Genomic DNA, 329 nt, shown 5'->3' on the forward strand with positions numbered 1-329 from the left:
ATGAGACCATGGCATACAAAATTGAATAAGAAGACTATGAACTAACCAGTACGGCTATCCCCAGCACGAAGCCATGGTAAGAGTTACAGGACTTGCCAATCGATTCCATTTGATAAAACCTGCAAATAATCAGAATACTTTGAAGAACACCTTATGTATCAATGTATGGAATCTACAATTTATAAACAACAACAGTTTTCCCGATTCTACATTAACAATTTAGGACAGTTCAACATATAAGGGGTTTTTAAGGTTTCGTTGATTTAATTACAAAAAATTCAAACATACTGAGGACAAACTTCTTACAAAAACAAATACATCGTAATTGT

At 33.1% G+C, this 329-nt stretch overlaps 1 protein-coding gene and 1 long non-coding RNA gene across 3 annotated transcripts in view; both read right to left on the reverse strand.

Moving 5' to 3' along the window:
* LOC17894360 (putative cullin-like protein 2) overlaps positions 1-329 on the reverse strand; it is a 17432-nt gene that overhangs the window by 11972 nt on the left and 5131 nt on the right. The gene's annotated exons all lie outside the window — the stretch shown is intronic.
* LOC111831993 overlaps positions 1-329 on the reverse strand; it is a 2580-nt gene that overhangs the window by 1688 nt on the left and 563 nt on the right. For both annotated transcript variants that reach the window (XR_002835089.1, XR_002835090.1), the window contains exon 2: positions 47-119. This is a non-coding gene — a long non-coding RNA (uncharacterized LOC111831993). The remainder of the gene's footprint in view (positions 1-46; positions 120-329) is intronic.

The sequence above is a fragment of the Capsella rubella genome, unplaced genomic scaffold, assembly GCF_000375325.1.
Source record: "Capsella rubella cultivar Monte Gargano unplaced genomic scaffold, Caprub1_0 scaffold_2, whole genome shotgun sequence".
In the NCBI taxonomy this organism is placed as follows: Eukaryota; Viridiplantae; Streptophyta; class Magnoliopsida; order Brassicales; family Brassicaceae; genus Capsella; species Capsella rubella.